Here is a 25,776-nt window from a genome sequence, read left to right as displayed (position 1 = left end):
GCTTCTACCTCTCATACTGCAGCTCATGGGCGTCCACAAAGCTTTTTTCAGGGGGGGGGGGGCATCATTTTAGGTTCACCCATGCACTGCCCCTTTTCCACAATGTCATTATCACATTATCATGGTCAGAGACTGCAGACGTAGTACAGTCCCTAGGTTAAGTAATGGATAATGGCCAACAGGTCCTCTTACCAGACCCAGCGAAACTACAGCAGTGATCCCTCCGGCTGGACGATCGATCACTCTGGGTTCCCCCGGGGGCGACTCTGGTCAGTAGTGTAGCATGTCTGTACCCTGGTAGTGGCTCAGTCTTTCTCTCTCTGGTGGCACTGGGCAGCGTGGCTCTCTCTGGCTTCCGCCCAGCACACTCCTCATTCTTTGTCCTGTAGCACTCTCTCCCTCAGCTTTTTTCCAGGCTGCAGTCTCTCAATCTCTCTCTTGATCGAGCTGTAGCCTCCTCCCTGTGGAAAATGGGGCCGCCATTCTTTGGGACTACATGTCCCAAGATGCTCTCCTAGTCTTCTTTGATTGGCCCTCAGTTATGGCCAATAGGGAAGGAATGGAGTGGGCAGGAAGCTGGGCGGGGAACTTGGTGAGAGCCGCCGTCTCTTCTCCCTGACCGGAGAAAGGGGGGTGCGAGTGAGGGAAACCTCTGATAGCCCACAGCTCGCCTTTCTCCTGTCACAGCGCTGCCGAGTTCTCTGCTGGACTGAGCAGGGAAAAGAGCCCGAAGTCACACTACACTGATGGGGGGCTTCACAGCACCTTGAATGTGGGCTGCCTGCACCCCGATAGAGATGCAACTGTGCTAAATTTAAGATCTGATCCCTGATTCCAGGGGGGGGCCCTTGCCTCTACCTGTGGACGCCCATGCTCCAGCTCTGCGCTGAAAAAATTGCAAGAGGCTGATACAGGGTCAAATTCAAGTACTTAAACTGCTTGCATTTACAACATAAATTTACAACATAAATTTATTGAATTGTATAATACAAAGCTGCACTAAACTGTGTCTTTTATATCTGTCTAGAATTCAGCTTTAATGGAGTGATAATTATCTTTCATATTCATTGACCTACAGTATCCCACAAAAGTGAGTACACCCCTCACATTTTTGTAATCATTTTATTATATCTTTTCATGTGACAACACTGAAGAAATGACACTTTGCTACAATGTAAAGTAGTAAATGTACAGCTTGTATAACAGTGTAAATTTACTGCCACCTCCAAAAAACTCAACACACAGCCATTAATGTCTAAACTGCTGGCAAGAAAAGTGAGTACACCCCTAAGTGAAAATGTTCAAATTGGGCCCAATAAGCCATTTTACCTCCCCAATGTCATGTGACTCGTTAGTGTTACAAGGTCTCGTGTGAATGGGGAGCAGGTGTGTTAAATTTGGTGTTTTCACTCTAATGCCCCGTACACACGGTCGGATTTTCCGACGGAAAATGTGTGATAGGACCTTGTTGTCGGAAATTCCGACCGTGTGTAGGCTCCATCACACATTTTCCATCGGATTTTCCGACACACAAAGTTTGAGAGCAGGATATAAAATTTTCCGACAACAAAATTCGTTGTCGGAAATTCCGATCGTGTGTACACAAATCCGACGGACAAAGTGCCACGCATGCTCAGAATAAAAAAAGAGATGAAAGCTATTGGCCACTGCCCCTTTATAGTCCCGACGTACGTGTTTTACGTCAACGCGTTTAGAACGATCGGATTTTCCGACAACTTTGTGTGACCGTGTGTATGCAAGACAAGTTTGAGCCAACATCCGTCTGAAAAAATCCTAGGATTTTGTTGTCGGAATGTCCGAACAAAGTCCGACCTCGTGTATGGGGCATTACTCTCTCATACTGGTCACTGGAAGTTCAACATGGCACCGCATGGCAAAAAACTCTCTGTGGATCTGAAAAAAAAGAATTGTTGCTCTACATAAAGATGGCCTAGGCTATAAGAAGATTTCCAAGACCCTGAAACTGAGCTGCAGCATGGTGGCCAAGACCATAAAGCAGTTTAACAGGACAGGTACCACTCAGAACAGGCCTCGCCATGGTTGACCAAAGAAGTTGAATGCATGTGCTCAGCGTCTTATCTAGAGGTTGTCTTTGGGAAATAGATGTATGAGTGCTGCCAGCATTGCTGCAGAGGTTGAACGGGTGGGGGCTCAGCCTGTCAGTGCTCAGACCATACGCCGCACACTGCATCAAATTGGCCTGCTTGGCTGTCGTCCCAGAAAGAAGCCTCTTCTAAAGATGATGCACAAGAAAGCCCGCAAACAGTTTGCTGAAGACAAGCAGACTAAGGACATGGCTTACTGGAAGCATGTCCTGTGGTCTGATGAGACCAAGATAAACTTATTTGGTTCAGATGGTGTGAAGCGTGTTTGGCAGCAACCAGGTGAGGAGTACAAAGACAAGTGTATCTTTCCTATAGTCATGCATGGTGGTGGGAGTGTCATAGTGCTGCTGGCACTGGGGAGCTACAGTTCATTGAGGGAACCATGAATGCCAACATGTACTGTGACATACTGAAGCAGAGCATGATCCCCTCCCTTCAGAGACTGGGCTGCAGGACAATATTTCAACATAATAACGACCCCAAACACACCTCCAAGATGACCACTGCCATGCTAAAGAAGCTGAGGGTAAAGGTGATGGACTGGCCAAGTATGTCTCCAGACCTAAACCCTATTGAGCATCTGTGGGGCATTCTCAAATGGAAGGTGGAGGAGCGCAAGTTCTCTAACATCCACCAGCTCCGTGATGTCATCGTGGAGGAGTGGAAGAGGACTCCAGTGGCAACCTGTGAAGCTCTGGTGAACTCCATGCCCAAGAGGGTTAAGGCAGTGCTGGAAATTCATGGTGGCCACACAAAATATTGACACTTTGGGACCAATTTGGACATTTGGACAGCTGGTTGTTTCCACGGTTTCTACAAAGGCTGCCATGCCTCAAAGTGGCTAAATGCGAGTACCCCATTACCTTCAGGTAAGGGGCCACTGCCCACCAGTGTGTGTATTGCTGCATGAAGATTTACCATCACCGTCACTTATATTTTAGCACCAAGTGGATCACTCATATTTTGTGGACTTTGAATAATTTATCATTTCCAAGCAGAGCACTATTTATATTGTATTTTTTTGCAGCGTTATTTGCATGCATAGGAATGAACCTTTTATCACTCAGCCATATTAAGATTGTCACTGTATGTTATGCACTTTAAGCACGGTTCACTTTGTATATACACACACCTGGGAGTGTGTTGAGTTACACCAGGCATATGCTAAGCTAATCAGAGACTGGTTACGTTTAAAGCTAGCTGCTATATATATATTTTTTATATACTTATATATATTCTGTGTATTATGATGTATAAGCACTAATCACTTTTCACATATTACGTATGTTTCACTGCTAGCACTAGCAGAGCACCTGTATGATTAGTATATAGTCAGACATATCGTCACTATATACTTTTATCACTGTCACTGTTTTATTAGTATATTATTTATTTATATCTGAAAATATTTATTTTATTTGTGCTTGGAGGTACCCACCATCACTGAGTTATTACACATATAACCATTGCCTATCTAAAGGATTAGCGCAGCACCACATTTTTATCCATTTCTACTCTAGCCGGGGACAGGCTGTACCCTATTCGGTGTAGGCTGCTTTTCCTTGTTTTACTTTGATTTGGGCTTCTCCTTTTCTCCCTCACCCCGTCTCACGATAGCGCAGGAATACCCCATAACCTTTCTAAATCTCTATTATACTCACTGAATCCTAGAATGCTAAAACATGCACCAGTGCGCTCTGGAATGCTCATGATTTGTGATCATTGTAATAAATGCGAGGAGTTATCAAAGATTTTAGAATATCTTACTGTCTGTAATTGACTATACATTCTATAAAAAGAATTGGAGCTTATTTGATCAGTCAGATTGAAGCAATCTGCTGTGGCTTCCTCTGTGGTTCTATGTTCTATTTAATTCTTTAGCCACAAAATATTCCCTATGTATCCCATATGTATGTATCCCATATCCCAAGTACAGTAACCAGTACACATTACTGTCATACCATACAATATGGACTTTATATATATATATTATATATATATATATATATATATATATATAATACATATGATAGAGATGTGGCACGAGCATTGGATTAGAGCATTGCTACAAATACTGTGTCATTTTTCATCAGAAGTTCTAATGTACAGAATTGTAATGAAAAATGAAAGACTATTCACAGCAATACCTGTGTCGCATCCCTAATATTCTAAGTACATGGCACTATATAGGGGTGCTGGTATATTGCTTTTGGTGCCACTCAAAGTAGAGGTGATCGTATATCCCCGTGTCCCAGAGCATGGGGTGCAGGCTTATCATCAAAGTATATACCTGTGCCCCAGACCATGGGGTGCCGGCTTATCCTGATACCAACCCAGAGGACTAGTAAACATAAAGAGGAAAGGATCGCCACTATTCCCAATCAGCTTGTCCGTATCGTTTCTTCACCTGAGCTGGTTGGTATTAGTGGTGATCCTTTCCTTTTTACTATATAAGAGAGCACCTGAGAGTTTAATGTGTGGCTCACTGTACAAGTGTGTGTGTGTGTGTGTGTGTGTGTGTGTGTGTGTGTGTGTGTGTGTGTGTGTGTGTGTGTGTGTGTGTGTGTGTGTGTGTGTGTGTGTGTGTGTGTGTGTGTGTGTGTGTGTGTGTGTGTGTGTGTGTGTGTGTGTATATATACACACACACACACATCATGTATTCAAATTCATATTATTATAGCTCACAATATAATTGCAAACTATATGAATGCATAAAATTATTGTAGAATGGGAAGGTTTGCTTGTGATAATTGATATTTATTATAAAAACTACTTATAAATGAGTTATGTATCTAGCACATCCGTTCTATGTCATAAAAGGAGCATACTTTAAAAAAATGTATATAAACAAGTTAAAAAGTACTGCTTATAGTATTTAAAATTAACTTGACATCCATGTGTAATGAGCAAAAAAAGAAAAAGAGAATGTTGATGGTGGAAATTGCAGAATTTTAGAATATATAAACTATAATAGCAACATATATACCTTAACAAGACATCTCTTTACTTACATAAAAGAAAACTAAACAGGGCAAGGTGATATATTAAATCTTACAAAGACGTTTTGGCAAACAAAGTGTCAAGATATATATTATATCAACACATAAAAGAATAAGATGCTCTTAAGCTGTTTTAGAGTTAGCATTTCTTAGAATAAGCTATTCAAGGGGAAATAAGGAAATTGGCAGTGGGCATATTATAGTACTTTACAAGCACACTATAAAAAAGGTACACTGTAGATGATATTTAATAGGTACTGCACAATGTCTCTGCATCTGCATTGCAGTTAAACTGAGGGGTTTATTTTACTAAAACTGGAGAGTGCAAAATCTGGTGCAGTTCTGCCTAGAAACCAATCTGCTTCCAGATTTTTTGTCAAAGCTTAATTGAACAAGTTGAAGTTAGAAGTTAAAAGGCTAGCATGCACAGCTGCATCAGATTTTGCACTTCCCAATTGTAGTAAATCAACTCCTAAATGTCAACTAAAAGGTGAATAAAAAGGGAAATAGCATAATTGCTTTCAATGGAAGGAATGATGCACTTTTATGCCACTACTGGTTGTTTTCTGGACGTTGATAGTGTGGGGTTAAGTTACATAATGAGTAGACAGCAAAGTGAGATTAATAAATAAGATAAAGATGTTTTCACTTTGTGTACCCAATTATTTATATGCAAGCAACACTATAAAAAAAGAATGTGTGCTTGCACATGATTGGATGACCAAAGTGAACACAGTTTCACAGTAGTTACAAATTTAGTTTGCAGTGAACAGTCTTCACTCCTTTAGTAGACCAATGCCTCTTTTTGGTGTAGCTTCCATATTTAGAATTAAGATTTACATTAATATAAGGCGGACTAAAGAAGATTGATTTTACTCCAATATATGATCGCTTTAATCACCCAGTCAGATTTCATGAGACCAGCCATTATTTGAATTCCCACTAACCTGATCTGCTTTTGGGGCATATATTGGTTTGGGAAAGCAACATGATGAAGATTTTCCTTACTAAATCATCTAGAAGAAGAAGGAACTTTCTACTTTATAGGCTCATTTAAATCTGATACATTTTGCTGTGTTTTGCAGGGAACATCCATTGTTTTCAATAAGACGTGTCTCACACCTATGTGTTAATGAGCCCTATAGTATCTCAGAGTGTTTCTACTTCTATTAAGGTAATAGTACTTTAGGGATGTTGGCAACATAAAGTTAATACCAAATACCTCTATTAAGGTTAATATCTAAAGGCATTTTGGAGTGGTACCAGTGATACTTTTGCCAGTTTAACTTCTAATAACAGAATGTGTGGAAACCCCTCAACACATGTAAACTGATAGGGGCTCTAACTGCTTAGGCTGGCTATACATTAATATTTTTTTTGGTTGAATGAAGAAAAATTACTCAGTTCTCCCATCCACACATTTGATGTGGATGAAGCAATCACTTCCACTGTGCTATTATGTTCTGACAGTGGGGAAACTTCCTCACTGTCAGAATACAATGATCAACACTGCAAGCTATAGCCAACAGCACTGATCATTCAGGAACTCAACAGGCCGGTTGTACAGAAGGCGATATACTCATTGCCTTCTGTACAACCAGCCTGCCTATACATGGTACCCAGAATGTTTTCATGACATAAAGTTATGGCTAGTAAACCCAACTGAAAAGTACTTTGTCCCATGGAATGAACTGGGCCAAGCTTTAGTGGAGTGGTTCTTTGGCTCACAAACCTATTTAAAAGTAATAGCTATGCCATGCTAGGAAATACAATGCCATTGATTACTTTTTTAGGTGTAGGCTCTGGTGCTGAGATCCTGATCTTGTTTTCACTGTCTAGTGGGTCACCGACTTAAAAAAGCATTTAACCAAGGAACTCTGAAAGTATTTAACATAAGCAATTCCTTTATGGCAGCTCTCGCATTCATATTCTCATGGGTTCCTTTACACGTGGGAAGCAGCTGATCAGCAAGAGTTTAAGAGGGGGTCCCAGCATTTGACACTAGTGAACAAATACATCTATTTACTCTCTTTAAAACATACTGGGGTTTATTTACTAACATTGGAGGATGCAAAATCTGGTGCAGTGGTGCATGGCAGACAATCAGCATCTAAGTTCAGCTTGTTCAAATATGCTTTGCCAAAAAAAATGGAATTTGATTGGTTTCTATGCAGAGCTGCACCAGATTTTGCACTCTTCAGTTTTGGTATCTAAACCCAAAACAAAAATGTAAGATATTGCAGCTGCAATATTTTTTTTCAAGCTAGGAACATTTTCAGCAAGTACGGAAAATACCAGTTACTCTTGCCAGAAATGCAGTGTTGTGGTCACTTCCTGTGAGCTGAAAAGAAAGCACAAAGAACCTTCTCTTTCTTGTGCAACCTACTAGCCCCATTATTTCGACATGTAATGGAAATGAACAAGACATGTTTGAAAACTAGCCTGTGTGGCAACTATGACATCCTCCATATATACAGTGGAAAAATCAGTGTAGACCCAAAGGGACAGGGAGTGTGTTATTCAACAGGTGAAAATAAAGGGGAGAAAGCCTAGAAGAGGAAAACTGGAGAGCACCTTTAAAAGGACAGCAGTTGATGAACATTGTATCTCCTGGGTATATGCAATCAAACACTGAATTGTCTTCTAATATATATATTAGAAGACAATTCAGTGTTTGATTGCATATACCCAGGAGATACAATGTTCATCAACTGCTGTCCTTTTAAAGGTGCTCTCCAGTTTTCCTTATATATATATATATATATATATAAGGAAAACTGGAGAGCACCTTTAAAAGGACAGCAGTTGATGAACATTGTATCTCCTGGGTATATGCAATCAAACACTGAATTGTCTTCTAATATATATATTAGAAGACAATTCAGTGTTTGATTGCATATACCCAGGAGATACAATGTTCATCAACTGCTGTCCTTTTAAAGGTGCTCTCCAGTTTTCCTTTTATATATATATATATATATATATATATATATATATATATATATATATATATATATATATAGGTTTCACTTTGATGCTCCAAAGAAAAGAAAGAAACTATGCCACAAATTCAGAGTATTTGTATATATCTATGTCAGAAGGATTAAATGAAGGACAGTTTTTGTTTATAAGGTGAAGAGAAACATCCAAAGCACTTGTTTGGCACTGGCTACTTTGTATCTCTTTCACTAATGGAAAGAAAGGGTTTTCTACATGAACATTTTATATGTTGTAATCATTTTGTATTGATGTCTGTATAGAGATGTACACAATGGGGAGAGATTTACCAAAACTAGTGTACACAAAATCTGGTGCAGCTGGGCATAGGAACCAATCAGATTCCAGGTTTTATTGTCATAGCTTAATTGAAACAAGCTGAAATTAGAAGCTGATTGATTACTATGCACAGATTCTGTACGTACCAGTTTTAGTAAATCTTACCCAATATAATTTTAGGATAATTATTCTCAAAGTAGCATTTTTAGAAGCTGTTATTCTAGATATATGTTTTTGGTATAGATAAAGTGCTCTGAGTTAGTGGTATAATATGCTGGGTATTTTATTATTGTCTACTAACTTCTTTAAGCTGTTTATTCCCTTTGCAATACAAACAGCTTATATATTAACCATTAGTTTGCAAAATGATACTAAGAATCAGCTTCTTCTTTTTTTTTTTAAGTATTAAGTAGCATGCATGTAACAAGTGAAAGTGAATAATACAAAGCAATGAAATTATGTTGCATTTGTAAAAGAATTCTTCCAATAAACTGATAAAATGTCTGTAATTCAAATGCAAAATAATTTAGAAAAAAATGTGGTTAACCCAAGGAAGGTAATGATGCTTCAACGCAGGTCCAATGAAAAAAAGGTTGTCTTGGACAAGTAATAGGGATGTGAACTGTCTTTCTTTATCAATGCCTGAGAAAACCTATCCACACATATTACAATCTGATTGCCCATTGTACTATTGTGTATAGGTTTAATGCTACAAAAATTTAGGAGTCGTACTATTAACTGTGAATGCAGCAAAAAAAAAAAAAATATTGTAATGGTGGCCAGCTGTACAATCTGCTTGTATCTAACTAAAAAAATGTTCAACTTATCCTATTAGTGGTTCATAAAATCTCAACCAATTTTTATATATGTACTGGATCCTATATAAGAACACATATTTGTGTATATGTTTTGTACAATTGGATTGAAATATGAGGTCAGTATTAAACAGAATCTTTGATTAAGGTAAGGCATGGAACCCAAAGAGCAACTTAAACTTTATCATTTGTATAGTGTCAGTAATAAAAAGATTAATTGGTAAAATTTTACACTGGGGATACTTAATATTTTTTTCAAAATGAGCCAATACAGACTTTTCAGTGATATCAATAAAATATTTCTCAGTGCATGGCCAGAAGTCATCCTTATATACAATGTTTTCACACTGGAAGAGGTTTTCTCCTTTATACTCTTTCACAGTCCAACCAGATGCAGTCACTGTTCAGGTTTTCAGGGTGTTGCAACTGCCTGAATACAATAGACAGCAGAGTAGATTCCTCTGTACACATGGGGGGGGGGGGAGATTTACAAAAACGTGCACACAGAATATGGTACAGCTTTGCATAGGAACCAATCAGCTTCTAGGTTTACTGTCAAAGCATAACTGAACAAGCTGAAGTTAGAAGCTGATTTGTTACTATGCATATGCAGATACTGTGTGCCCCAGATTTCGTACATTTCCCACAGTTTAGTGTGGATGGGAGAATCAGTTAATTTCACTCATTCAGCCTCTGTGTGCCAAGTAATTCTCCTATACAATTTTCTCATAGCTGAGGAGGTACTTTACCCCTTCACAATCAGCCCCTCCATGGGCAGAAATGGTCCTTCTATACAATGTTCTCAAAGCATAAGAGTCAACCTTCCACAGACAGCCCTTGCGTGGCCAGCAGTGACCCTTCTATACTGTGTTATCACAGCAGAAGAGGCTTTGCCCTCCATATTTCTCTACAGCCAGCCCATGTGTGGCCATAATTGTCCTCACAGTGGAATGAGCTTTGTCCCTTTATAACCCTCCAAAGCCAGCCCTTGTATGACCAGAAATGGTCCTTCTGTACAAAGCATTCCCACCAGATCATGCATACTCCTTGTGTAATAAGAAATGGTCTTTCAGTACAATGTTCTCTATCAGGCCATGGATGCTCCATGTGTGACCAAAAATGGTCCTTCTGCACGATGTTCTCCCACCATGCATGCCCCTTGTGTTACCAGAACCAGTCCTTCTGTGTAATGTTCTCCCACCAGACTACCCATGCTCCTTGTGTGACAAGAATCGATCCTTCTGTTCAATGTTTTCCCACCAGAACTTGCCCTTGTGTGGCCATAAATTGTCCTTGATGTTCTACCACCAGACCATGCATGCCCCTTGTGTGACCAAAAATGGTGGTTCTGTGCAATGTTCTCCCACCAGACCTTGCATGTCCTTGCAATATTCTCCTACCGGAACAGCCCTTACATGGTCATATATGACCCTTTTATATGATGTTCTCCCATCAGACCTTGCATCTCCAGAAATGGTCCTTCTGTACAAAGTTCTCCCACCACGACCTGTACCTTGTGTGAGCAGCAATGGTCCTTCTGTACAAACTTCTCCTACCAGGACCTGTTCCCTGCGTGAACAGCAATGGTCCTTCTTTACAAAGTTCTCCCACCAGGACCTGTTCCTTGTGTGAGCAGCAATGGTCCTTCTGTACAAAGTTCTCCCACCAGGACCTGTTCCTTGTGTGAGCAGCAATGGTCCTTCTGTACAAAGTTCTCCCACCAGGACCTGTTCCTTGTGTGAGCAGCAATGGTCCTTTTGTATAAAGTTGTCCCAGCAGGGTGGGGGCTTGGTCCTCTATACTCCCCCCTTGTTGGGGCAGCCCATCTCCCCATAGCTCAGTAGTGCCCGGGCCCCCTTCAGTCTCAGTTTGTGGGGCAGGCTGGACAATGTAGGGTTAGCCGGACTAGCAGTGTGTTGGCTGGGGGGCACCGGGGCACTGGTACCAGGCGCATTATGTGAAGGAGACACCATGAGCCCTGGCACAGGCACCGGGGAGGATGGCGGCAGAAAGTGGCAGTTGAGAGTGGTCATGTCTGGAGGAGGAGGAGGAGGAGGAGTTGGGAACACGGGCGGCAGGCTCCAGGCTCTGTATGGAAGGCGGCTGTCCCCAGGCTGGACCGAACACGTGGAAGTTGTAAGCGGCCATTCAGAAGTTGGTGGTCCGGGGTAGAGGGCGCACAGGGCAGCTCGTAGTCTCTGGTTCTCTCGCAGAAGCTCCACAGCGTGCAGCTCCAGTAAGATCTCCTCCATCCTCCTCCGCTCTCTGCACCGCCGGGCCGCCTCGTTATTGCGCCTCCTGCGCAGCCAGTAAGCGGAGCTGTCATCGGGGCGCATAGGGGGGAGGGGCGCCTGTGTCTGCTGCCGACCAGTCCTGTCTGCGTCTGAGAGTGCTGCTTCCATGTGTCCGGGGAGGCAGGCAGAGATCAAAGGGGTGCACCTATATCACACAGCCCTCTGTACAGGGTCACATCAGTCATGGGACAGTGACAGCAGCCAGGCCATTATATACTCTGCTCACTCTATGACCCCTCCCCTGTCATTAATATCATGCACTTAGGACTCCTCTAAATGGGTGTCACACTCATTCCAGCAGCAATCCCACTCTCTGAGCAGCCCAACTTCTCTATTTAGAAAGGACTGCTGCAGTCATAAACACCATTTTATTTCTAGCTGAGCTGAGCCCCTGTTTGGTCTGTAGTCTGGGCTCCAGAGGTCAGCTCTCCTTGCTGGACCTGTTGGATCTCCCCCTACTTCCACTAGAGTTGGATCTCCCCCTACTTCCAATAGAGTTTGATTTCTGACTGGGGATTAGTCATTTTTATTATTATTCTACAAGATTTATATAGTGCCAAAGGTTTGGGCAGCGCTTTATAAAGTTAGGGCAGACTGTACAGTTACAATACAATTTAATACAGGAGGAATCAGAGGGCCCTGCTCCTTAGAGCTTACAATCTAATTGGGAGGGTCAAATACAAAGGTAATAGCTGTGGGGGGTGAGCTGATGGAAAAAAATAAAAGTACAGTTAGGTGTGTGGGGGGGTATGCTTCTTTGAAGAGAAAAGTTTTCAGGGATCGCCTAAAGTTGATGGAGTTGGAGATAGTCAGACAGATTGGGGTAGGCGATCCCAAAAGAAGGGAGAAGCTCGGGAGACGTCCCGAAGGCAAGCACTGGAGGAGGTGACAAGGGAACTAGAGTGCAGGAGGTCTTGGAAGGAATGAAGAGAACGATTTGGCTGGTATTTTGAGACTGGGTTAGTGATGTAGTTTGGGGCCAAGTTGTGGACGGCTTTCTAAGTTATTTTTAGTATTTTGAATTTAATTTGTTGTGTGAGCGGCAGCCAATGAAGGGATTGGCAGAGAATGGTAGCAGACACGGAGCGGTTGGTAAGAAAGATGATTCATGATGAACTGAAGGGGCTATAACCTATTTAACAACTTGCCGACCAGCCACCGGCATTATTCTGCAGCAGGTCGGCTCGATTCTGCGAATCACCGTAGCTGTACATCGGTCCCTTTAACAGCTATAGCGGGGGAGCTGATGCGCATTGCCGGAGGCCGCGAAGTCCGACGGTCACCAGCGATCGCTCCACAGAGAGCCAAAACAGGGATCTGTCAATGTAAACAAACAGATCCCAGTTCTGACAAGAGAGTTCAGAGTGATCGTCTGTTCCTAGTGAGGAACAGCGATCTCTCTGTACTCCCAGTTAGTCCACTCCCCCCACAGTTAGAAACACCTCCCAGGGAACACATTTAACCCCTTGATCGCCCCTAGTGTTAACCCCTCCCCTGCCAGTGTCATTTATACAGTAATCAGTGCATTTTCTATAGCCCTGATCACTGTATAAATGTCACTGGTCCCAAAAGAGTGTCAAAAGTGTCTGATCTGTCTGCTGCAATGCCGCAGTCCCACTAAAAAACACTGATCACCGCCATTACTAGCAAAAAAAATAGAAAATAATAAAAATGCCATTAATCTATCCCCTATTTGGTTATTTTGTAGACGCTATAATTTTTGCGCAAACCAATCAGTATACTTATTGTAATTTTTTTACCAAAAATATGTGGAAGAATACATATCGGCCTAAACTGATGAAGAAATTCGTTGTTTCTTAAAAAGTTTTGGGATATTTATTATAGCAAAAAATAAAAAGTATTGTGTTTTTTTTTCAAAATTGTCGCCCTTTTTCTGTTTATAGTGCAAAAAATAAAAAACGCAGAGGTGATCAAATACCACCAAAAGAAAGCTCTATTTGTGGGAACAAAAGGACGCAAATTTTGGGTACATCGTCGAACGACCGCGCAATTGTCAGTTAAAGTAATGCAGTGCCGTATCGCAAAAAATGGCCTGGTCATTAAGGGGGAAAATCTTACAGGGCTGAAGTGGTTAAAGGTAAGCCAATGAGTGAGTTGCAGTAATCGAGGTAGAAGATGACCAGGGAGTGAATTAGGAGCTTTGTGGTGTCATTGGTTAGGAAGGGGCGTATTTTGACTTTAAACTTTTTATTAGGTTTTAAATGAACAGTTTCCAGCAATAATGTTTACAGGTTTTTTGGTATTACTGATCACATTGCATAGATCATAATATAACAAACACATAAAGAACATATAATAAAATTTAAAAAATTAAAAAATCACAAGGATACCAGGTAATAGCCATATACAGTAAAATCTTGAATTGCGAGGGTAATTTGTTCCAGAAACATGCTTGTAATCCAAAGCACTCGTATATCAAAGCAAATTTCCCCATAAGAAATAATGGAAACTCAAATGATTCATTCCACAGCCATTTATTTATAACTCCTTCAGTTTATAGTCTATATAAAAAGATTATAGCAATGTGACCAGGTTGTTTAACCATAAAATGTCCATCCACAAATGGAAGCCTCCACAAGGGGATTAGAAGCAAAATCCATCAGGAGCTCTAGAGTATAAAAGAGAAGAGAGGCGCCTCTAAGTGTAGCAATATGGTTACATTTAATGAAGGTGCAACATTTAGCAACTCACATGGTTGATGATTAAAAGAGGCACATCTAAGTATGTAGGCATCCGGGGTAAAGCGGTCCACAGCGACCATCCCCCGCACCGCCGGCTCTCACTGCTGTCAGTCTACAATCGTGACCGGGAAGACTACCCTGCAGTAGAGTGATCTGAAAGCGAGGCTTGAAGCTCTCGAGCGCAGCATGGAAAGGACGACGTCAATGATGGTGAGAAGGATGGTCTATGTGAACAGCTTTACCCCAGATGCCTGCACACTTAGATGTACCTGTTTTAATCATCAACCATGTGAGTTTCTAAATGTTGTACCTTCATTAAATGTAACCAAATTGCTACAGGGCCTCTCTTCTCTTTTATACTCAGTTGTGACATGGCGCTACTTGTATATCAAGACATCACTTGTATATCAAGTCAAAGTTTATTTGAAAATTTTGCTTGTCTTGCAAAATGCTTTCAAACCAGGTTATTTAAAATCAAGGTTTTATTGTAATTGAAAACTTTTTTCCGCTTACCCCGGGTGGGAACTAACTGTAAGAGGCGTTTGGTTGCCAAGGATTACAAATTAACAGGGATGAGGGAGAAAAACCATATGACAGACTTATAGAAGCTCATATATCGCAGTTCTTTAAATAATTAGAAGCTTTCGGGTTGTTTACCATTCTTGCCATTTTTTTAAAAATGTATTAATTGAAGAGTTTTTATATACTAATAATAGTCCATTCTGAGATTGTGTGTTCAGTCTAGTAATAACTTTCGACAGGTTGGGAGATTCAGTAGATTTCCAGAAGGGGCGTATTTTGGAGATGTTGCGGAGGTTGAGGCAGTAAACTTTGGACAGTAATTGGATGTGGGGCCGAAAGAAGAGTTCAGAGTTCAGGATTATACCTAGCACCCTGGCATGCAGGGATGGGTTGATGGTTGTGCCATTAATATTGACAGAGAAGTCGGGGGAAGGGGCACGCAGGGGAGGAAATATTGTGAGCTTGGTTTTGGACAGGTTGAGTTTGAGGTAGTGGTGTGACATCCAGACTGATATGTTGGTCAGTAAATTAGTGATGCGTAAGGAGACAGATGTTGTGAGCTGAGGGGTAGAAAGATAAATGTTGGTGTAATTGGCGTTGAAAGCTATGGTAGTTATCAGCTGACCCAGGGAGGAGGTGTCGATTGAGAATAGGAGAGGTCCAAGAACAGAACCTTGGGGGGACCCCGACAGAGAAAGGAAGAGGAAAGGAGGAAGCAGAATTGTAAGTAACATTGAAGGTGCAGTGGGATAGGTAGGATGAGAGCCAACAAAGAGCACAGTCATAGGAACCAAAGGAGTAAAGTTTTTTGAAGAGAAGGGGACGCTCCACCGTACCAAAGGCAGCTGAAAGGTCCACAAGTAGGAGTACAGAATAGTGTCTGTTAGTAAATCATTTGTGAGTTATAGGAGAGCAGTTTCTGTGGAATGTTGATTGCGAAATCCAGACTGAAGGGGGATCAAGAAGGTTATCCTTAATTAGGTGGTCATTGAGTTGGTTGTAGACCAAGCGTTCAAGGTGATGAGTTGAACATAATTGGCTTCGGTATGAGGCAGGTTCACAGAATATTACTAAAGTTTGGGTACTGAATCTGAACCCCATTCAAGTCATTGAGAGCCAAATGTTAAAAAATATAGTAATTTTCTAGAACAGTGGTCTCCAAACTGCAGCCCTGTGGCCTGATACGGCCCTTTTCTTGCCTTTATATGAACTTATTCTGTGGCATTATTCCTGCCACTGACACCAACTATTTCTCCCCCCCAACACCAAAGATCGGGCATTGTTTAATCCTACTGGGCACAGTCTAGCCCCCCTAAAGCCTGAAGGAGACCCCTGTGCTAGAATAACAGGTGAGGACAACAAATGGCAAGGCAATGAGCAGCGATTTTTATAATGCATAAAGGGCAACATTAAAATTACAAAGTTAAATAACATGCCTGGTGGATGGTCTTAACTTGTCTATGAAGTGGAGCATCTGTATGATGTAACCGGTACAACAACACCGACGTTTACAAAGAAAAAAGTGCCATTTAAATTACAGGTAAATGACAGTTCTGAGCCAATTTAATTTTGTTCGTAAACAAATCAGCAGAAGATTCCCTCTACCATCAGGCTTTTATCCTAGAGCAGCCTTTCTCAACCTTTTTAACAAAGGGAAACCCTTGAAATAACTTTCCAGTCTTGGGGAACTACTGCTAAAAGATATATTATAGATAATTAAAAAGATCATTGATGTTAGTAGGAACTTACCTGAAAGGCAGAAATTGCTCATTGCTCAAAGATCCCCTAGCAACCTCAGGAGGAACACTAGTTGAGAAACCCTCTCCTAGATGATAGTCTGGTATAGATGATAATGGGAGCCCCACACAGGAACAAAAAATGGGTAAGAATTTGAGCAATAGGTGGTCCTGTCAGCAGTTCCTAGCCTGAGAAAAGTCGATTTCAAAATTGACTGAGCCAGGTAGAAAATTACTGGCCAAACAGTGACTGCATTCAGATGCAGCCACTGTTTACATATTTTGGCAATGGCACGTGTCGCAGCTGCCGGAATACAATAGCTGGCATTTGAGATTACCCCTTTCCACATTGTTTAGCATAGATGGGGGAATTGATTGATATTTTTTCATTCAGCCATGGGTTAAACGAGTGAACATCTGTACATGTATGACTAGCTTTAGCTTTATCCTAATTACCTTTGTCCAATTCTTTACCATGAGCCAGAGGGTGAAAGCTCTGGTGCCATCTGGCATTTGCTGCCTAAACTGCCATACTTCACTAACAGCCTCCCGGTTACTGGGTGTGCAGTGCTTTTGTTCAGGGAAGTGAAAGCACAAGAAATGCCAGGCTTCAGGTAATTTTTCATCCCTTGATTCAAGCTGAAAAATCACAAAGGCCAGCCATAGATAGATCAACAGGAACTTTGAATTTTGATTTTTGATCCGTCTATAGGCAGGCTTGCTCCATTGATTGACTTCAGTACAACCAGCTTGTCTGGGTTTGTTTCATGCAGCTATAGCTGATACATTGACCACTTCCGGACCGCCGCTCGCTGATATATACGTCCTTTCTTTGAAGAGGGATATCTTTGTAATGGCAGGAGCTAGCTGCCATAACCCCGGTATCCTCTTCTTCGCCGGTGGTCCGGTTTCCGATAATAGTGGTCTCTGCTGCAGATTCGCCCGCGAGATCACTTTTATCGGCGGTGGGAGAGGGACACCCCCCTCCCGCCGCGCTCTGGTGCCCTCCACCGCTTACTGAAGCCGTTGGCAGCGGCGCAGGCGATCGGGTCCTTCTGCTGGCTGGGCATGATCTTAAAGGGCCATTTTTTTAAAAAAATTTTTCAAATGACAATTTTTTTTTTTTTATTGCATGTTAGTGTAAATATGAGATCTGAGATCTTTTTGAGGTCCTGTCATGCTTTTTTTCTATAAAGGGATGTTTACATTCCTTGTAATAGGAATAAAAGTGACACATTTTTTTTTTTAAAAGAACAGTGTAAAAATAAAAAATAAAAGGTAAAATAAATGGACAAAAACATTTTTTAAACGCGCCCCGTCCTGCTGAGCTCACGTGCAGCAGGACGCTCAGCAGGACACTTTTTCCCAAAAAAAAGTGAGTTTGTAAGACCGCTGCTCAAATACAGTGTGACAGAAAGTATTGCAATGACCGCCATTTTATCCTTTATTTTATTCTTCTCTTAAAAATTTATAATGTTTGGGAGTAAGTAATTTTCTAGCAAAAAAAAACAGTTTTTAACTTGTAAACAACAAATCTCAGAAAGAGGCTCGGTTCTTAAGTGGTTAAGAAGGGGAGGAGCCAAGAGCACCAGCAGGGTACACCAGAAGAGAACGATTGGGGTTGTTCTGTGCAATATCATTACACAGAGCAGGTATGTATAAAATGTTTGTTATTTTAATTTAATACCCTAATCACTACGTGCGGTGCTGATTCCCCTTGTGTTGGCTTACTAGCCCCGCAGTGCTGCTGGCATCCCTCCTCTCCTCTCCCCCCAGCTGCTGCAGGGGATGTTTCAGGATGGAGAGTGGGGGAAGGGGCTAGTAAATATGTCATTTACCAGCGCCTTCCTTTTCTAAATGAACACAGTAAAGACACCCACTCTATGTGTTTATTCATAACTGAAGCATAATAAACTATTTACTATACTTTAGTTTGTGAATGAACAGGAATCCGCTTAACAAAGAGCACTTCCCATACATTCACTGCCCCGTGCAGCTGAGGCTGCAGAGAAAGGCGTGTGTGTTTGAGCTTTGGGGTGCACACCCTAATGCAATAGGCTGCACACACCTATGGCTGTGCCACACTGTCTATTACAACAGGAGTTTATTTTGTGGCATTGTTTTCTAAGGGCCGGTCCACCCCAGGAATCGCATAGGAAAGCACTGTGCGTTCCTGTGCAATTCACATGCAGTTCTGTGTGGTGCAATTTCAGCCCAAACATTTTGAATGGGCTGAAATCACACCAAACATGCGCTACTTTTGGAAACTCACGGAAGTCACATTGCATGGTACATCTGTACCATGTGATCCAGTGCGGGCAAATGCACCTGCATTTGGAGTGTAATTAACTTAATATGGACACCTCCAGCAGATTGCAAAAAAACGGCATTTTAAACGTGGTGCAGGAACGCGCACGGAATGCAAGTTTCCGGCACTGCGGTCTGGTGGTGAACCGGCCCTAAGAGTGAATTCATTTTCTACGTTATTTATTTTAAAGGCAAAAAGAACTAAGGAAGAGAAAACATGTTATTTTCCTCTATTTGACCAGTGGTAGTTTTAAAACAACTTAGCAGCACTGTAGATTAACATTCAAATTCTGCTTTCCACAAAAAAACTTTTATCAGGATAGCAGTGGTGCGAATGACAGCGGCACAAATCTGCTGATTTCTGCAGATGTTTCAGCCACCTATCTCTGCTCAGCCAGTGATTATGTGCGGTGATCATTGGCTGGGCGGACAGCCACGGATAGCTACAGCCTCTGCTAGGGCAGTTGCAGCTTACCGTTTATAGGTGACTGAAACTGCTTCAGATATCAGTAGATTCCTGCCACTGCCGTCTTTTTTTTTTTTTTACATACTTTTTTTATAAGAATTTAAAAAAAAAAAAAATTAAGAAAAATACTTTTGAGAGAAATAAAAGGAGGTAGTTAATTGAGGTTTTAAAAAGTGGACTTTCAAGTTATGCATTTTAATACAATGTAAAATAAGCTTCATCCGTCAGCTGCAGCTGACTACAATGTAACAAAGTTTGTAAATCTTAGTAGGACCTGATTATTGTACCACTCTGTACAGGCTTGAACCTTGGCTGTAAACCTGACAACAGGTCCCGGTGGCTACACTCACAAATATGCACCCAGCAAGGACAGGAAACATTATAGGCCAGGTAATGTATGTTCTGCTGGGTGTATTTAGCATGCTTGAGATCTTCAAGTGTTTAATTTATGATGAAAATAGTGGGTCCTGCATTTACATGAGGTTATGCTCTGTATCCTTTCAAATCTTTAATAAAAACCATTGGAAGAGAAAATAGTGGATCTTCATACAGTACATGGTCCATTAGTTAGAGAATTAAGCCGTGTACACATGGGCAGACTTTTCAGCATCAAACGTTCAACAGTCTTTCCGACGGACTTTCGACGGAGTTACGACAGACTTTCGGACGACTGGACTTGCCCACACACGAACGGACTAAAGTCCATTCGAAAGTCCGTTGGTAAGAACGTGATGACATATGAAGGGACTAGAATAAGGAAGTTCATAGCCAGTAGCCAATAGCTGCCCTTGCGTCCTTTTTTGTCGGTCTGACTAGCATACAGATGAACAGATTTTTCCACCAGACTCAAGTCCGTCGGAAAGATTTGAAACATGTTCCAAATCTAAAGTCTGTCTGATTTTCGACAGAAAAAGTCCGCTGAAGGTCCGATGAAGCCCACACATGGTCGGATTGTCCGACGGATGCGTTCCGTCGAACCAGTCCGGTCGAAAAGTCACTCCGTGTGTACACGGCATAAGGATTGTTGGTTTGTGCAGAAAGATACTTTTAGTGCAGGTAATGCTTGATGTCTACAGTGCCTTGAAAAAGTATTCATACCCCTTGAAGTTTTCCACCTTTTGTCATGTTACAACCAAAAGTGTAAATGTATTTTATTGAGATTTTATGTGATAGGCCAACACAACGTGGCATATAATTGTGAAGTGGAAGGAAAATGATAAATGGTCAGTACTTTGTAGAACCACCTTTCGCTGCAATTACAGCTACAAGTCTTTTTGGGGATGCTTTGCACATCTAGAGAGCTAATTTTTTTCCCATTCTTCTTTGCAAAATAGCTCAAGCTCTGTCAGATTGAATGGAGAGCGTCTGTGAACAGCAATTTTCAAGTCTTGCCACAGATTCTCAGTTGAATACAGTATATGTCTGGAATTTGACTGGGCCATTCTAACACATGAATATGCTTTGATCTAAACTAGGGGTCTCAAACTGGCGGCCCTCCAGCTGTTGCGAAACTACAAGTCCCATGAGGCATTGCATAGCTGACAGTTACAATCGTGACTCCCACAGGCAGAGGCATGATGGGACTTGTAGTTTCGCAAAACAGCTGGAGGGCCACCAGTTTAAGACCCCTGATCTAAACCATTCCATTGTAGCTCTGGCTGTATGTTTAGGGGCATTGTCCTGCAGAAAGGTAAACCTCCACCCCAATCTCAAGTCTTTTTAGACTCTAATGCCGCATACACACGATCGGACATTTCGACAACAAAATCCAGGATTTATTTCCAACGGATGTTGGCTCAAACTTGTCTTGCATACACACAGTCACACAAATGTTGTCGGAAATTCTGAACGTCAAGAACACGGTGACGTACAACATGTACAACGAGCTGAGAAAAATGAAGTTCAATAGCCAGTGCGGCTCTTCTGCTTGATTCCGAGCATGCGTGGAATTTTGTGCGTCAGAATTGTGTACACACGATCGGAATTTCTGACAACGGATTTTGATGTCAGAGAATTTTAGAACCAGCTCTCAAATTTTTGTTGTTGGAAATTCCGACAACAAGCTCACATCAAACATTTGTTGTCGGAAATTCCGACTTTGTGTATGCGGCATAACATGTTTTCTTCTAAGATTGTCCTGTTTTTGTCTCCATCCATCTGTCCATCAACTCTGATCAGCTTCCCTGTCCCTGCTGAAGAAAAACATCCCCACAACATGATGCTGCCACCACCATGTTTCACGGTGGGGATGGTGTGTTCACGGTGATGTGCAGTGTTAGTTTTCCGCCACACATAGCGTTTTGCTTTTAGGCCAAAAAGTTCAATTTTGGTCTCATCCAACCAGAGCAGCTTCTTCCACATGTTTGTTGTGTCCTCCACACGGCTTTTTGCAAACTGCAAATGGGACTTCTTATGGTTTTCTTTCAACAATGGCTTTCTTCTTGCCACTGTTCCATAAAGGCCAGATTTGTGCAGTGCACTACTAATAGTTGTCCTGTGGACAGATTCTACCACCTGAGCTGTGGATCTCTGCAGCTCCTCCAGAGTTACCATGGGCCTCTTGTCTGCTTCTCTGATTAATGCTCTCCTTGCCCGGCCTGTCAGTTTAGGTGGACGGCCATGTCTTGGTAGGTTTGCAGTTGTGCCATACTCTTTCCATTTTTGGATGATGGATTGAACAGTGCTCTGTGAGATGTTAAAAGCTTGGGATACTTTTTTATAACCTTCTCTACACTGACACACCTCATTCCTTGCAGCAAGTAAACAGTTGCAGGATGGGAATGGCTGCTAGATAATAATACTTGCACCTTCCTGGATATGTGAGGAATTCCCAGTATTTTTTGCATGAATCCCTGACTCTTTAAACTTGGTTATTATATATCTATGCCCCTGCAAATAGAGGACCCATAGAGATAAACTACATTGGATTTGAATGTATTATACAATGAAGTGGGCTATATACATACATACATATATACTGTTGAAATGATTCCCATCAGTGTTAGCTGTGATTTGAATGTCATTTACCAAATACGGCCACTTATGGGCCCATTCTATACTCCTTGGACAGATTACCACCTGGAAACTACCCCACCTATATGTTTTTAATCGACTCTTGTCATGAACGATATTTCATTTTGAAGATGTCCCCCTTCCCCTGAGGAAGATCAGAACAATATACGATCAAAACGCGTTTGGGCTCTTCTCAGAGCAATAGCATTTAGTGTTAAGAAACTCTTTTTTTGCTATTTGTAATATTAACATCTCATGTTTGGATACCATGCATACCAGAGCTCATGCAGTTTTTAATCCATGTGTTATTTTCCTATATTTGTACATAATAAAGAACTTTTTTTGATATATTCTATTCAGTCCAATTTTTTTCTAGCTGCCCATAGGCCCCTGGAAGCATTTTTTTCAAATTAATCATATTTTGGGCTAGCAGTACTTTCTCTCCACCCAGGTGGGTGGGTTTCACTTGATTACAATTTTTTTATAACCTAACCCTGCTTTAAACTTCTCCACAACATTATCCCTGACCTGTCTGGTGTGTTTCTTGGCCTTCCTGATGCTGTTTGTTCACTATGGTTCTCTAACAAACCTCCGAGGGCTTCACAGAACAGTAGTATTTATATTGAGATTAAATTACACACAGGTGGACTCTATTTACTAATTAGGTGACTTCTGAAGGCAATTGGTTCCACATCAGAGTAAAGGGGGCTGAATACAAATGCACACCACACTTTTCAGATATTTATTTGTAAAACAATTTGAAAACCATTTATCATTTCCCTTCCGCTTCACAATTATGTGTCACTTTGTGTTTGTCTATCACATAAAATCCCAATAAAATACATTTACGTTTTTGTTTGTAACATGACATAATGTGGAAAGTTTCAAGCGGTATGAATCCTTTTTCAAGGCACTGTATCCATTGGGTCTGTAGTCCCTGAATAGAAGTACACTCCAACCTACAAAAAGTGGAAACCTTTTGTGGCTGATGTATCAGGTCCAAACCTCCTTGCATCTCCCTGTTGTCCATTTGTGAATTATAGAAGGGGAGATACAGGATCAACAACTAAGTAAGCAGGCTTGTGTTTACAGTGCCACACTACTTTGGGATCCTGTACTACAAACACTGCTGAACAGTTGTACTATGGTGTCGATGTATAAAAAATGTGAATGCGGATGGTGCAGATGTCTATAGCATTCATGCAGGCATAACAAATTGTCATCAAATTTCTTGTATTATTACTATCTCCTATGACCATCAGCTCCATCTAGTGGCCATGATGCTGTATTGTTTTCTTTTTTATTGTGGTAATTTAAAAAAAATACCACATTATGGTCACTAGATAGAGTCAAAACAAACAATATGGTGATAATTTGATGTGCCTATGTGAATGCGTTTTTCTATGTACATAAAACTTCTAGTGTGCAGGCACCCAGTTTTTTTTTGTTTGCTTTTTGCCCACAGGCTTGCTTTGAAGTAGGTTAGGTAAAATAGGTGGGTAAGCATTTTTTATTCTCATTCCCTTTGATTTTACAAGCCACAGGCACGTGAATTGAAGGTGTTTTCACTAACTTTGCATTTGTCAATGAGCAAATGTTATTTACTTTACTTTATATAAGACCTGTTTGTGTGCTGAAATCAAGACACATCAAGAGGATTCAGTGACTAGACATTCCAGTTCAAATCTCAAGACTGTCAAGAACAGTTAGACCATCAGGTGCATTGTATTTCAGATAAAGCAAAGTTCCGCTTTCAGTGGGGTGGAAATGGGAAGTAACTATGTCAAACCACCCATTTCCTTTTAATAGTGCAGTAATTAAACACAGACTGTCCATGAGATTTACAGCCAAACTTACTTCCTTACACATCTGCACATTTATTCTTTCCTTTTAAAGTGGGGGATCTGAAGGTCATATCATGCAAAAAAAAAAAAACTTTAACCCATTATGCATATCATGCAACTTCTAGTCATCAGAGGCCATTTCTGGTGTAAAAGCGCTGTGATTAGCTTTGCTGATCATTGAAGGTGAGCTGCAGGGCAGGCCTATATTCGCCACACCATACACAAGTAGATCATTAAACAGATCATTAAACAACAACTTGCTATATTATACATTCAATCACCATCGTGCCCAGGAGGATGAAAAAACTATATATATATATATATATATATATATATATATATATATATATATATATATATATACACATACACATTGCACACTGCTGTGAAAAATATAATCAATTTATGTTTTATAAAACACAGACCTTTTTTTTGGAAAAAACCCCTAAAAAATCAGTTCATGCAGCCCCCTTATTGTAAATAGATATATTCAAAGAGAATCCACAATTGTCCCCAGATTCCAGGAGGCGCCAAGCAGTTTCTCCATATGTGCAAACTCACAATCATCTAATCATTGAGTTCATAAAAGCCCCAAATAAGTTCACCACAACACTATCTGTGGCCACAGATAGTGTTGTGGTGAACTTATTTGGGGCTTTTAGGAACTCAATGATTTTGATGATTGTGAGTTTGCACATATAGAGAAACTGCTTGGCGCCTCTTGGAAGCCTGGAGACGATTGAGAAACTTGCTATGTTGCCTACTTATCGTTCGGACGCCTCATAAAAATATTTGATAGATGTAGACTGCTTGTGTTTGAGGCATACCATGTCTATATATTTTACTGACCCGGTCATATCTTAGGCTATTGTCAGGCCCTTTGAATTTCAGGCCAAAATGATTCTATGAAATGATTAGGGGAAAAGAGCTTTATTTGAAAGCTTACAGTCATGTTTCAGATTATTGTATAGTTGTGATAATGTTATAGTGGATTGCCATCTTTTGCCCAAAAAAGCATAATAAAGTCATATCAGCATAATAAATGTAGATATATGAATAAATGAAATATTGAGAAGAGGGTGAGATATGGCTGAGAGCAGCAGTGTAAATATCTTTACATTTACAATATATTACTTATCATGGGCACTTGAAGCAGCAATATGATTCAGCATCTGAAATGGTCTGGATACTGTAAGAATACTTAGGGGTCTAATTATAAAACATTGGTTGGAAGAATGTCATAAGCATTCATCAACGCTGCATTATTTTCCCTGTATTTTCTCTAATACAATGACTTTATATGACTGTCAGCTCCATCTAGTGGCCAAAATGCAGTATATTTTCTAGTTGAGGTATTTCAGTGGTCACATTTTGGCCACTAGATGGAGTGATCCATATATTATGTAGCACTATGGCTTTATTAGTGTTAATTTGATATCACATTTCTATTTTAGTTTTAGTCATAGTCTTGACTTAAATGGCATTGTACAGTTGTATGCAAAAGTTTAGGAACCCCTGACAATTTCCATGATTGTCATTTATAAATATTTGGTGTTTGGATCAGCAATTTCATTTTGATCTATCAAATAACTGAGTGACACAGTAATAATTCAGCAGTGAAATGAGGTTTATTGGATTAACAGAAAATGCACAATATGCATCGAAACAAAATTAGAC

Source organism: Aquarana catesbeiana, linkage group LG01 (assembly GCF_042186555.1).
Source record: "Aquarana catesbeiana isolate 2022-GZ linkage group LG01, ASM4218655v1, whole genome shotgun sequence".
NCBI classification, from domain to species: Eukaryota; Metazoa; Chordata; class Amphibia; order Anura; family Ranidae; genus Aquarana; species Aquarana catesbeiana.
The sequence above is the reverse complement of the archived record's forward strand: the minus strand, read 5'-3'. Positions refer to the sequence as shown.